This window comes from Schistocerca serialis, chromosome 3 (genome assembly GCF_023864345.2).
Source record: "Schistocerca serialis cubense isolate TAMUIC-IGC-003099 chromosome 3, iqSchSeri2.2, whole genome shotgun sequence".
In the NCBI taxonomy this organism is placed as follows: domain Eukaryota; kingdom Metazoa; phylum Arthropoda; class Insecta; order Orthoptera; family Acrididae; genus Schistocerca; species Schistocerca serialis.
In genome coordinates this window covers 927,860,039-927,874,182 of record NC_064640.1, presented here as the reverse complement: position 1 = coordinate 927,874,182, position 14,144 = coordinate 927,860,039, and the positions used below count along the sequence as shown (strand labels likewise).

General features: G+C 40.8%; 1 long non-coding RNA gene across 1 annotated transcript; it reads left to right on the top strand.

Moving 5' to 3' along the window:
* The first annotated feature begins 1,230 nt into the window (after positions 1 to 1,230).
* Positions 1,231 to 5,945, top strand: LOC126469621 (uncharacterized). The gene is made up of 3 exons (XR_007586029.1): positions 1,231 to 1,425; positions 2,145 to 2,256; positions 5,186 to 5,945. It is a non-coding gene; the product is annotated as an uncharacterized LOC126469621 (long non-coding RNA).
* The last annotated feature ends 8,199 nt before the right edge of the window (positions 5,946 to 14,144 follow it).

The window sequence follows — 14,144 nt, the reverse complement described above, 5'->3', positions numbered from 1 at the left end:
ATACGCAACGAGGAAAATAAGTTGAAGGTTTGACTGTCGGCGATGGTGGAAGGTATAAGGGGAGGCACGCAAAGTGGGGGCTCCTGTAGAGGCTGGGTAGAAATGTTTCATTCGCTACAGAACTTATAAATGTATAAGAATTATTATGTGATGCTATGAAACTGTTCTAGTCACGTTGAACAGAATTGGAAACACAGGCTTTATTAAATACAGTAAACTTTCACAGAACACTGCCAAAATAGTCTGTAATATTTCGTCACTTGTCGGTAAAACCCTTCGGAGCCTCCAAAAAAAAGCAGATTGAAGGAGACACTGCTGCAGTATACCAGCAGAACGTCCATCCCCAGTGGGACCAGTTTCCTTGCTGTGCGGCTGAGTCGCTATAGCTCCATACTAGTATGCCTGTAGGCGTAAAACATCAGACGGGGCTCGAGACAATCGCTTTACATGGCCTGCTCGAAACACTGTGGCTGTCGAACACTGGAGGTGTGTTTGTGCTGACCCAAATACCTTAGTAGCACAGAAATACTATTGTGTCGAGAGAACTGGCACAATCGTCTGTGTTCTTGTTTTTAGAGTAGTATGTTTCAAAAGTGGCCGAAGTTTTTAGATTGGTGTACTTGCTCTAAAGGGAACTACTTTGAAGGTATGAGTGCAGAACAAGCTATAGATACAACATAGTTTTAATATATTTCGGGAACTTTTCGGTGCCCTGTGTTACTACGTGTATACATTAGAGCTCTAACACTTTCTTAGGTTGTTTGGTGGAAACCAGATCGATGTCGGAAGAAACTATGGCGGAAGTGGAAGTACAGCAGGACACAGAGGAAACACAAATTATACAACTAGGGAACGAAGAACCGTCTCAGAAAAAGCGAACCAAGGTGAGGAGAGAGAGAACGAGAGGTTCAGAGAAGTCTACGATGGAGGACAGTGGACTAGTCCAGAAAGCGAAGACTGGTGGTGTAGCAGGCACCATGGAACGAGTGGCAGTAGCCGCCTGCAGAGCGGAAGGCAGGGCGTTGGCGCGCGCTGGAAGGGCGGAAGGCAGGGCCGCGGCTGCTGCGGGAAGGGCTGAAGGGAAGGCGGCGGCAGTGGCGGGAAGGGCTGAAGGGCGCGCGGCCGCCTCCGCCGGCAAGGCGGCAGCGCGCGCGGCGGTGGCAGCGGCCAGGGCGCAGAGCAAGGCGCTGCTCGCAACCAGCAAGGCCAATGCTGCCCTCATCGTAGAGAAGGCAAAGGCGCTAAAGCTGTCGCCGTCTCAAAAAGAAGCGAAGGCGTCGAGGCTGTCGCCGTCTCAAAAAGAAGCAAAGACGTCGAAGCTGTCGCCGTCACCGAAGGCCACCTCGCAGCACTGCAAGGCTGCTGGCGCCCGGGAACGGCGTGCTGCTTGCGGCAGGAAGCGCACGTCCAGGAGACGACGCAGAGGTAACACTACTAAAGCTCTATCTCGTGCTCTAACATCTGCAGTCATGGCAAACATTTGTCATTCTATTTTAACCACACATTTTACACTACAAATAGGAACAATAGTGTACTGAAATAATGTTGACAGATTGTTCACTGTAGGCCTATATTGGTAGAGCTAGGATAAAAATCCTGTAAATACTGCTAATGCTGTTAAAGCCTGTGACATTCTTAACTTTCCGTTAGGGATTGCTATACCTCAAATATTTTACTTAACATTTACATTCTCAGCCTCAACAGTGTTAAAGAATCCCTGATTCAAAGATGTTCATTATTTGTTCACGATATTCCTGACTTGCCTCTTGGCTTAAATTTGTTGTTCACAGTACTTCAAATGCAGAACAGCTGTATTTAATGGTATTGTCCTGTTTACAATGATTATTAATTCTGGAGGACGACGGTTCAATCCAGTCTCTGGCCATCCTGATTTAGGTTTTCCGTGATTTCCCTAAATCGCTTCAGGTGAATGCCGGGATGGTTCCTTTGAAAGGGCACGGCGGATTTCCTTCCCCATCCTTCCCTCACCCCAGCTTGCGCTCCGTCTCTAATGACCTCGTTGTCGACGGGACGTTAAACACTAATCTCCTCCTCCACAATGATTATTGCTGATACTAGCAGATGTAGCTTGTGCAGTGTTAAACTGTATAAACTGGAGATTTAAATTGCAATGTTTCTTTTAGATTCTTCATGCAGTGATGGCTGTTCAACCTGTTCTGAAGACAGTTCCTCTGATGAAAGCCATTCTGATAGCTGTAGCACCTGCAGTGACTATGATACAGGCAGTGACGGAAGGTATGTGTTGCAGCTTTCAGCTCATCAGAGCTGGATGAAATTCAAATTAATACTGAAACAAATTTACTGTAATCAACTATTCTGTTCTATATACAGGATGGGTTGACTAATCAGTGGCAACAGTAACACATTCTAGTACTACTCACTTGTTCTCATGAAGCTTGGATGAAAAGAATGTGAAGTCTAATTTTCAATATAATTTGCACAAAGTTTAAATAGAAAGTGTTGTCTTTGACAAAGATGTCAGTGGAAAGTTAGGGGCGACAAATTTTTGAAATATTCTGGTACCTATTAATGATCTTAAAGTGCTGCAGACTACTAGTCTGAATTCTGTTTGGGAGATGGATTGGCATAACAGCACACACAACAAACTGTCATTAAGGAGACTATGAATGTGTTGAAGTCTTCCATGCAGGCCTCTCGCAGGGAATCAGTTGGCCTCTGCCAGCTCCGCAGTGGCTGTACGTGGGTAACAGTTACCTCCTCCGTTGGGAGGACCCACCTCGGTGTTGCTCAAAAATGACGGTCGTCCACCTCTTGCTGGACTGCCCACTTCTAGCCACTCTGACAGACTTTAAACTTTCCCAGCACCCTCCCTTCAGTGTTGGGCAACAATGCCTCCACAGCAGCTTCAGTTTTACCCCTGAGAGTGGGTTTAATACTTCTATGGAGGTTTTAGTGAATGTCCTTTGTCCCTCTTTCCTCAACCCTACTGCTTTTAGGGTGGAGGTTTTAATGTGTTGGAGAGTGGCTGGCTTTCACTTTTTATTCTCGTGCGAGGCCAGCCACTGTAATCTACTCATGTTTTACTGTGTTCTGTTCCTAGTGTCTCCATTTTCTTGACCTCTTTTGTTCCATTTAGTGTTCATTGCCTTCCCTTCGTTCTTGTGGTGTTTCCTTTCTTTGTTTTATGTTTCATCTGTTTTATTCTCACACTTGTTGCATTGTTTTATTAGGGACAAGGAAAAGATGACCTCATAGTTTGGTCCCTTCTCCCGCTTTTAAACCAACCAACCAATCTTGCTCCCCCCGTCACCCTGATAGGACTGGCTTTGACTAGGCTTGGTTGTTCACCCCTGCCCTCTGCCTCCCACTTCTTTCTTTATGGGGTCTGTTTTGTCTTGAGTGTCTATCTTATCTACATGTGCTTCTTCATTCATGACCCTGTTTTCCTTCCTTCCTTCCTTCCCTGTCAATTTGTAATTTTATGACCATTGTAGTTCCCTTTTACAGTATGAGGTTTTATTGGTTTGTTATCCCAAAGTTGGAGGGACTGATGACTGTCCAGAACTTGAAAGGCATCAAGTGAACATGAGATAAATATGGTTTCAGCAGGATGGTGCCACAGCTCACGTGGTGAGAGCATCCATGGAAGTGGTTTGACAAATGTTCCCAGGACATGTTATTTTTAGCTTTTTACTGACCCCCCTCTCACCCAATTTGTTGATACAAAACCTCTTTTTGTGGGGATATTTAAAATCAGTCTACATGAACAAGCCTCACACAATCGATGACCTGATGAATTCCATTTGTCAGGGAATTGAGGCTGTGCCAAATGAAATGTTGGAGAGAGCCATGTGTAACTTTTGGGAGAGGATCCAAATCTGTATCCAGCAGAAAGTCCTCAGATATTATTTTTTGAACCTAATTAAAGTACATATATTTCAAAACTGCATTAAAAAATCTCACTTAATGCTTGTTTTTATTATTTTTATCAAACTGTGCCCCAGTCATTCAATAGTGAAAATGTTTCCTCTGCTCCACCCTGTACAAACAGTTATGATTAAACATGGACATTTTTCTGTAAATGTTTCCAATTGTCATGAAAGTGTAAATCATATGGTAAGTGGAAGCTAAAATTCCATATGCCAGTTTCCTTCGTGGCACAGTATTTTTAGCTGGGATTAGATTTCTTTTAATAAAGTCATGTCTTTTTTTTTTTTTCAATCATTGCCAATGACATTTAATACACAGTAATGTGGCTGCACTATAAACACATAATGAAAATTTCTGAAAATGGTATACGTGACTATTTAGCATAGTTTTGTGTAATAACCCTAATGGTCCTCATTCTGTAAGTCTGAGGCTAACAATTTCCCCAGAATGAGACACACATTTCAGACACACTAAAATGTTTGTAATAGTAAATCAGTGACTGCTCATTTATACATCTTTTTTGGACCCTTAACAGATAACAGCTTGTACTTAACATGCAATTCATGGACTGAATGTTTGCCTCATTTCAGCTCACTTTGTATCAGTGCCATGAAACTTTTGCTTATCAGGTTAATGAGTCAGTTTACTATTTTGGCTGATTTGTAATTGTGTATCATGCATATTGGCTATCTTTGTTTTTCTACTGCTGAAAACATATGTAGGAGCAAGTAACTGTTCTGTGTGAATCACCATCCAGAGCATTGGTATGTCATGAAAAAAGTCCCATTGAGTCTTCAGGTATGACATGAGTGACTGAATGTCCTGACAAATGTTGACATTGATTTTACACCATCTTACTTACCTTTAGCTCGAGGCTACCAAAATAAATTTGGCATGTCCCTAATGCCATATATTGGTCACAGGGAAAGATGGCACAGCTTAAACACACAAAGTATTTATTATAACTTAAAACTATAATAGACCTAATGACAGAACAGCAGCAATCAGTTATGCAGTGAGAACTCTTGGTAACTTAACATTCAGGTATCTGCATTTGTGTTTATAGTTCCATCCATCAAAAATTTCAGGGCAACCAGAGAGAAGTCAATAAAAGAAAAAGATAAATTACTTGGCTGCTGGTAGTATGAAATAAGAAGGAATAGTCTTCGAAAGGGATTTGAGAAATTATATTTAAAATTATGTTTTCATGTAATTTAATGTTACGTTGATCTATGCAACAAGTGTTGAATTTAATATTTAATGGCCTTTATAGTTACAGTGACACTTCCTGCTCATGCTCAGACTGCTACAATGAAGAGGACTGGACACCTGGCAACAGCCCACTGAAGCAAAAGAAAAAATAATTTCAAGAGTGTATATAATATAGTTGGCATCTTGACTGATTTATTCATAAATTTTTCATTTTAAGGTTGGCTTGTAAGGGTAATTTTTTAAAGTTGAAGTGTGAAGAAATTTTAACTGAAATTTTTAAACTGTATTTTCCAAAACTCTTATGGTGCAAAATTCTAAAAGTAACAACAATCTGTGTGTTTTTCAATTTATGCAAAACTGAAAAAGTAATAAACATTAATTTTAAAAAATTAAGATGACACTGAATGGTCACTTATGTTTAATAAACAATGTTCTGTGATCACTCCATAAACTTCATTTGTATGCTGATAGTGCAGTTTTCTCTAAAAATTTCACAGGGTGAAGGACTGAGGTAATCTCATCTTGTCTGGTACAGTATTCAGTTAATATGGTACTCTCCATTCCCAATATAACCATAAAATTTTGAAAGAGTTTTGACATGCAATCACTGGCCACTGTGCTGAACTTAACACACACGCCACAGCCTTGGATTCAGCCTCTGGCAAACTATGAATGCCTCAATTCGTAAATTGTCAGTACTTTTATGCTGAGTGGCATGTAGCCCCCTTCCCTTCTGGAAAGTTAGTTGGATTTTATGACCATACTAGTCAGATTTAATCAGTTCTTTCACTCATGTATTGACATGGGTGTAAAATGTAACACTTCAGGTTTTTGAATAAAAATTGGGTAATGTTCTATGTCTATTGAAAAGGCTTTCATGTGGAGCTAGTAGTAGAGCCTGGTATGAGAGATGATTCATTAGTTTGGTGCTACACTAATACAAATTGATCTCTCGACTCTGCTGAGAATCAATGATGTAGCACAATGTCTAGTACACATTAAACATAATTTCCCATGTCCCATAACATACACTTCACAAATGTAAATTAAAAATAAAGATACAAATTATGTTAGTATTGTTGTGAAAGTAGATCAGGATCAAAGCTGACAGACACTAAGACCATGTTGGGAAGAGGCTCGTCAAATTCACAGCTCGGATGTCTGAAACTAAAAGTCCAAATATTTCAAAGTAAAAACTTTGATGGGAATGGAGTAGGAACGGACAAATAGTTGGAACATTGATGTGGGACAGACTATGAAACCCCCCACAGAGCTCTAAAATGCTATGTATGTTGTGAAACTCTGCATCTACCAGATAAAGCTAAATGCCACAAAAAACAATTGTGTGCAGAAGACAGAATAATGTAGGTTCAGCATCTGAGGTTTAGAATCGGCAGAATTGTCTGCCGTGCCAGCTGCAATATTTACACATGTACACAGGATGTGCCACCACCCTTTACATGCTGCCCTGGTTTTCTGTACTGTCGCCATTCAAGCTTAAATTACCAGTTGCTACTTCTTAGTCACTGATATCAATGTTTTAGAAGCATTGTGGAGTGCTGAAACTTGGTAGTTACTCTAGATGCCTCAATTCATTTGATAAAATGACTTGGCAATGCTTGGCTTAAGGGATGTTAGTGCATTGTGCATTTAACTGAAAGTGCCTGAACTACTTAGCACCTTTCATGTGCTTAAGACACCTTCCACAAGCTACAGCCATTTTATTAGCTTCTGTAACAATGAGTGCCCCGAGTAGGTTTTATTTGGAATGCAGCACTTGCCTCATGGGTGCACTGTGACACTATGGTGCTGGAACCAAAGTATAATATTAATGGATTTGCTTGCCAGTCATAAGGGCAATGAATAAAGTGTAAGGCATCTGAGCATAGGACAGCATAAGTTTTCAGAGCTCAATCCAGGAAGGCAATAAGACAAGAGTGTAATTCTTACCTGGAACAACTTTCATTTGTGCAAGATCTTTGTATCTGGTGATGTGCATCAGATTAAATTACTTGCATAAGTTGGAAATCTGCAGAATTTTCTGGCTGGTTAAGGATGAGGACTGGTACGCAACTGTCCTGCTGCCACTCCTATCGAGCTTAAGACTTGAACAGAGTTGAAAGGTTTTTTGACACTGCATATAGCATTTGGAGCTGTAATATTAAGGTTAGATAGTAAACAACTCCTAAGCAAAGGAGGAATAGCTGAACAGTGGAATGAGTACAGGGGTTCTGTACAAGGGAGATGAACTTGAAGGTTATATGATATAAAGGGATGTAGACATAGATGAGAAGGGAGGTATTGCAAGAATAATTTGACAAAGCTGTGGCGGATCAAAGTTGAAACAAGACCCCAGGAGTAGAAGATATTCTGCTGGAACTACTGATAACCTTGGGAGAGCAAGCCATGAAAGAGCTCTGTTGTGCAAGATGTTGAAGACATGAAATATGCTCATGTTTCAAGAAGAATGTAATAATTCCAGCTCCAAATAAAGCAGTTGCTGTCAGGTGTACGGAACTGTTTAATAATTCATGGCTGCAAAATACTAGCAATTATTTACAGAAGAATGGAAAAACTGGCAGAAGCAGACCTCAGGAAAGATCAGGCTGAGTTCCAGAGAAATGTGGGAGCAATACTAAACCTGTGACTCAGAAGGTAGGTTAAGGAAAGACAATCTACATTTATACTACTTTCAGATGTAGCATAAGCTTCTGATGTTGACTGGAAAACTCTTTGGAAAATCTACAGGTAAGGGGTAAAACAAAAGGAACAAAGGTTCTTTACAACTTTTACAGAAACCAGATGGCAGTTATGACCTGAGGGGCATGAAAGGGAAGCAGTGAATGAGAAGGGAGTGAGACAGGCCCGTCTCTGATGTTATTCAATCTGTACATTGAACAAGCAACAACAGAAAACAAAGCAAAATTGTGTAGGTATTAAAGTTCAGGGAGAAGACATAAAAACTGAGATTTTCTGATAACATTGTAATTGTCAGCCGGCCGAAGTGGCCGTGCGGTTAAAGGCGCTGCAGTCTGGAACCGCAAGACCGCTACGGTCGCAGGTTCGAATCCTGCCTCGGGCATGGATGTTTGTGATGTCCTTAGGTTAGTTAGGTTTAACTAGTTCTAAGTTCTAGGGGACTAATGACCTCAGCAGTTGAGTCCCATAGTGCTCAGAGCCATTTGAACCATTTTTGTAATTGTCAAAGGACCTGGAAGAGCAGTTGAACAGAATAGTGTCTTGAAAGGATATAAGATGAAAATAAACAAAAGCAAAACAAGAATAATGGAATGTAGTCAAATCAGGTGATGCTAAATGAATTAGATTAGGAAATAAGACGCTTACAGTAGATGAGTTTTGCAACTTGGGTAGAAAAATAACTGATGGCTGGAGTAGAAGATATAAAATGTAGACTGGCAATGGCAAGAAAATTTTCTGAAGAATATAGATTTAAGTGACTGGAATGAAGCCATGTATGGAAGTGGAACATGGATGATACAGGTTAGATAAAAGGAAAATATCTTCAGAAATGTGATGCTACAGAATAAGGCTGAAGATTAGATGGGTTGGTCATGTAACTAATGAAGTAGTGCTGCATAAAATTTGGGAGACAAATTTGTGGCACAGCTTGACCAAAAGAAGGGGTAGGTTGATAGGACACACCCGGAGAAGTTAAGGGATCACTAATTTAGTAACGGGGGAGGAAGGGAGGAGAAGTGTGGGAGTAAAACTCGTAGAGGGAGACAGAAGAATACAGTAAGCATATTCAAAAATATGTAGGTTGCAGTAGGTATCTGGAGATGAAGCAGCTCACACAGGATGGAGTAGTGTGGAGAACTGCATCAAGTCACTTTCAATTTACAGCCAAGACTGCTGTATACATTTTAGGTGACAAAGTACATCATGAATAGTTTTGGAACTGGGAATATACATCACCAGTTAACACTTTCGCTGCGGTTGATGCTTATAAGTGTCACAATAAGCCACAAGCCAGTGCGGCTGACGCTTATAAGCGTCCACACTCACTGTTGGATTACTCAGTCTAGTTGCAGCATCTAAGCTAGCATCAACACATGTAAACTTTTGTTTTGTGTGGTCAGCTATCAAACGTATATTGTTTTTAATGGCAGTTAATGGACCTTCCAATGTGAAAAGGAGCAGAAAAAGTGTTTCACTTACTAATTTCTACACATCCGGGTGTCCCCTGGGCATCTATGATAAATGTAGATAGCTAATTCTCTCACACCAGAAGCAAATATGCTACTAAATTAATGACCTCTATCAGAGTCAATCTTTAAAATGTGCATTTAAAGTAAATGTGATTTCAAATGAAACCAGTTTCTTTTTTCCTTTTTTGTTTTTCCTTATTAAGAATATGCATTTTGGAATCCAAATTGTATTTTTTGTTACATTATCAACAAATCATGAACATCTGAATGACGCCTGTGACCCCTACAGGTGTCAGATAGAAAAGACTTTAAAACATGACCACAATACAGTCAAAGCTTATTTGAAGTAATGCTCCTAAGGTGTCATCATTAGGTCGGTATAGAAAATGATCCTACAGATCTTACACGGTCTTGACGTCAGCCTGTAGCTGAGGTGTGCCTAGGAATGTCAGCTCCAAGCGGTACCTGCCATTTCAGTGTGTTACCGACCCACACTCGAGTGTTAGCAGCCCACACTCGCACTTGCCAGGCTGCACGGGAGAGTTGCACGCCTGCACCGATGCCGCAGCGAAAGTGTTAACGGTGTATTCACTGCTCCTGCAATATAAATAGCTAATTATTTTAAGGATAAATGTCACTTCATTTCTCCCAATTTGTATTCAATCACTTAATAATAGAACCATGGGTTTTCTTACATACCTAAAATCCCAGCAGAGATGGAACTGACTGCAATGACAAGCTTACCTTTCTATTTTAACAGGATATTGATTGCAAAACTTCACATGAAGGACATTAAAGCTAAACTCATCATTTGAAGTTGCCTAAATTGTTTTGAATAATAGAATAGAAATTAAAATTGGTTTCTCACTATTTTAGAACAGAAAAAATACATAGAGGTTAATTCTCCAAAAGTTTGTTACAATACATTTGATATTTAATTAGATGGTGGCAAAATGACAAGTGATTCTAGTGTTAATCAGAACAAAATTGCTTTTTATTTTTCGTCTTTCACATTTTCAATATCATTCACTATATGTAGTGGCTACTTATTTGGATCTGTACCTCTATACTGAATTTTGAATATTTGTTTTCTAAATTATTTACCAATGGAACTTGTGCTCATAACAAACAGTGCACATCCACACACATTTGATACATAACCTTTGCAGTGAATAGCTGCACTAGCACCTTTCCTTGTCACACAAATGGAGAGAGAGCTCTTGTAAGTGCAAAGTTTGCAGCAAGAAAGGGCAATATGTTCCCCTGGGGTACAGCTGAATGATAGTTTTACCAGTAACAGGTTTCAGCTGCCAGAGTTGAGGGAGAGGAGCATCAAGATGGTGTAAGATTAGATGTGCAGCAAACTCTGCCTGTAAGAAGGCTAATAATAACTGCTAGATAGTGGTCACAGCAGAAATGTAGGCCCTCTTACAAGGATTATTAAAGTAGTAGTATAGGTAGTCAGTATTTTCAAGCAGTGCCAGACTAAATAAGGTGATTGAGGGTCTAGGGCCTTGGTGCAATACATCTACAAAAATTAACGGTGGTGGTGGTGGTGGTGGTGGTGGTGGTGGTGGTGGTGGTGGTGGTGGTGGTGGTGGTGGTGGTGGTGGGAGGGGGAGGGGGCAGGAACAATGTGAATAGGGGCTTGGAGGTTGTAAATACGTGGTGACATGAGAAAAATAGCTTGTCTAATTGGTAGCATCAATCAGGGCTAAGTTGAGCTGATCTGGCAGGATGATTAGTCTCCTTTTGGCAGTGCTCTGTGGCAAGTTGATGCTGAGATGGAAAGGCACTGATAACTGATGACTACACAAGTAGCACTGGTGTCACTAGGGACTAGAGGACGGGGCTACAGTGAGTTTGGTCTGCACCTCAGTGGGATTGGGAATAGAGAATATCAGACGAGAATGGAGCCACACAATATCCTATTGCCATGGGTAGCATAACTCGGCTTTTTAAGATAAATTGTAACAAGCTCCCCCTCACGTAAATGTATCCTGATGAGTTTAAGAATTTCTTAAACTTCAACACAAGAGATGTAAGGTATCACACTGAAGTGCACAAATACCACAGATTTGCTCAGTTATCAAGTCATCTAAATGCGCAGTCTGTTAAACATAAAGTACATTAGTCTGAAATTGAATTAGTCTTTAATCATCATGGTGGCATGCATTATGGAGCACTGGCATAGGCAATCGAATGCAGTGCATAATGTTATCACAGGAAGGTGCATATTGCTACTGTAGTACTATTTTAAAAGATGGGATCATGTATTCATCAAATGTGCCACACATTTTAATTCTAGAGAGATAATTAATGTAAATGTTTTGAATTGGCAGCCACTGAAAAGTTACTCAACCCATGCATGTAGTGATCACTTAGCAGTAATGTGGAAGCTTTCAACAAAGTAACCAAAGTTGTGGAAAGCCTCAGCCCCCAAAACTATCATATGTGGAGACATGAATATAAAAAGTGTTGAGTGAAATTAATAACTTCCTAAACATTCTGAACCCTTTTGACATGGCACAAATGGCAACCATTGCTACTCGGGTTTAAAAAATTTAAGCATTAGTCTATCTACTTACAGATGACAGGGAATTGAAAATTCAAAAAGAGAGATTTCAATTGCTTATTACAGAGCAACTGAAAACACATATTGTCTGTCACTGGATACAAGGTTGTTTTGTATATTACTGTGGGTAGCAGGTTTAAGAGTGGATAGGTGTAAGGGGGATGCAGATGTGACTGGAAGAGGTGGATTTAGTGGGTGCGAACAGGAGTAGAATGGGGAAAGTGTAGGGGGTGGGGAGAGGTTCGTAGTTAAAGATGTAAGATCATGTGGCACCAGAAAAGTGCGGGAGATAACACGCAAAAGTCCTGGAATTAACACAGGGAGCATTATCAGTTTGAAAGTATAGGCTTCATTATATCAGCGGAAGTAATGTGGGACATAAGATGCTGCACTAACAATCAGCGTGGTCTTGAGGCCCTCTGTTGCACACGGCCGAGATGGTTGATACAGTGTGGCTCATAAGTAGAACATGCAGTGCGGTTCGTAAGGCAACAAGAGAAACACAGGAAAGAAAAGAAAGAAGGAATGACATTGAGTATAGCAGATGCAAGAGAATGTAGTTACAAAGGAAAACAGCACAGGGTTAGCATCGAAGAAAAGCCATCAAGCAAAAATCAAACAATGGAAAATCCAGGATGGAATGTAACAATACCATCACGATATAGCGGAGATGTTGAGTCACTATAGGCACAATAAAAAGATTCACACACTTAAAGCTTTCGGCCATTAAGGCCTTTGTCAGCAGTAGACACACTCCATGCAGTACCTTCTCTCCATCCACAAAATTCTCCTGCTATGCAATCCCAAATTCCTGGAACCCATAACACACCTTGAAACCCTTGCCCTGCAGGAACTTGAGCAACATGCACAACGCCACCTCAAAAAGCTCTCCATCCTACCCACTTCCTACTCCCGCCTTGTAGTACCACTGTCCACCACTTCTACAACCACCTCCAAACCTCCCCCTCATAGCTGAAAACCCTGTCTTGCACACCTACTGCATTTACCCCACTCTCCAAAACTCCCTCCCACCACCATACAGAACCCAGAACCTAAACAGACCCACAACACAGTTATGAACCTTTCCTCCAGAAGCCTTAGTCCCACAGAAATATCAGTCCTTTCCAAAGGTCTCACCTTTTGCTCCACTCCTAAATTCAACCATGCTGGACTAGTTAAAGACCTGCTCTCCTTCTCCTGGTCCCTACAGTGGAAACAGTTTTTCGCTACCAACCTGACCAATCAGACTCCTCCACCCAGCCCAGAATCCTAAACCCCTCACCTGGTTCAGATTCATTGATGACATCTTTGCTATCTGGATTGAAGGTGAGGACACCTTATTCACATTCCTCCAGAACCTCAACAACTTCTTCCCCATTTGCTTCACCTGGTCCTACTCAACCCAACAAGCCACCTTCCTACATGTTGACCTTCACCTCAGAGATATGTCCCCAATAGAACTTATGGGGGACCAGTTTGGACATCAACTCTGTTTCACTGCCTGGGTCTAGGATCTTAAGGACCAGGTACAGCAGCTGTGGGCCAGCATGTGTGAGGAGAGGATACAACAGCTTTACGACACCCCCACCAAACGAATCAGTGCAAGCATCCAGGCCAGAGGAGCTGTAATGTAACATTGATAAAGTGGGCTCATACTTCCAATTTAGATCCATTTGTAATCACTGAAATAACATCACATACCTCTCAACCCAAGAAGTTTTGTTTCATTTCCTCCTGCCATTCTGGATGTTTCACATTTTTTGTCAGGAAGTGTATGCTGAAATGGCCTTATCTTAATGACATCTGCATATAAATAATTGTCTAACATGTTCAAACCAGCAAGAAGTGTTATAAATAACTGCTGTATCTTCAGTAAGAATAGAAATTTGTCATTCTGCAGCATCTTATTCACCAAATGTTTCATTCCCCCATCACATACATAAGTGCAGGAACTAGGGTTGGCCAGGTTAATGTTTATCCTTCCCAATCTAACAATTTCAGAATATATCATATAGGTGGATTGTAACACAAAAGCTAAAGTGTGCAGAAGCTCTTTTTGCGTGGTAGATGCCCTGACAGTTTAACACCATATAGGAACATGAGTCAGTTTTCTCTGCGGCCCATATTTGGTGACTAATAGAGCCAACTGAGATAATCACATACAGTACCAGTTCACATATTCACTGTAATTCTGTGTATAAGTTGTTCTGTTAGATTTGTATTACAATTTTTAAATTCCCACACATGGCTGTTGTTGGTGTTGAAAAACCCTTTTC